The sequence below is a fragment of the Oenanthe melanoleuca genome, chromosome 12 (assembly GCF_029582105.1).
Source record: "Oenanthe melanoleuca isolate GR-GAL-2019-014 chromosome 12, OMel1.0, whole genome shotgun sequence".
In the NCBI taxonomy this organism is placed as follows: Eukaryota; Metazoa; Chordata; class Aves; order Passeriformes; family Muscicapidae; genus Oenanthe; species Oenanthe melanoleuca.
The window spans coordinates 10173763-10174276 of NC_079346.1; the positions used below are offsets into that span (position 1 = coordinate 10173763).

At 60.9% G+C, this 514-nt stretch overlaps 1 non-coding gene across 1 annotated transcript; it reads right to left on the reverse strand.

The window, feature by feature from the left end:
* Positions 1-231: 231 nt before the first annotated feature.
* Positions 232-314, reverse strand: TRNAL-UAA (transfer RNA leucine (anticodon UAA)). Its single transcript has one exon. It is a non-coding gene; the product is annotated as a tRNA-Leu (tRNA).
* Positions 315-514: the final 200 nt, after the last annotated feature.

Consider the following 514-nt stretch of genomic DNA (forward strand, 5'->3'; position numbering starts at 1 on the left):
GCATGGAAGAGGAGATCCACAGCCTGTGCCAGCGGGATGCACACAAACACACAGATCTGCACACACATCTCTGTACACATCCAGCCTGGAGGCTCTGTCCCACCAGGGTCCTCCCTGGAGCACGGAATGGCCTCAGCTCCCCAGGCACGGGGCCAGAGATCCCACCCCTGCTCTGAAGGGATGCCCCAAAGCTGGGCTGGGACCTTTGGAGCCGCAGGAAAAGGAGGCTCCTACCAGAAGTGGGGTTCGAACCCACGCGGGCGTGCGCCCATTGGATCTTAAGTCCAACGCCTTCACCACTCGGCCATCCTGGTGGGCTCTGGGCTCTCCCCTGGCCCAGCAGCTGCTCCCTGAGAGCTCACACCTCACCAAGCCCTGGGGCTCCCAGCCCAGGATGCTTCCCAAGCCCAAGATACCATTCCCTCCTCACTGCTTTCTTTAATGTCCCCAGCAGCTGATGGAACATCTCATTAGGAGAGAGCAGGGCTGATGGGCCATGAAGAGTGGCACAGCC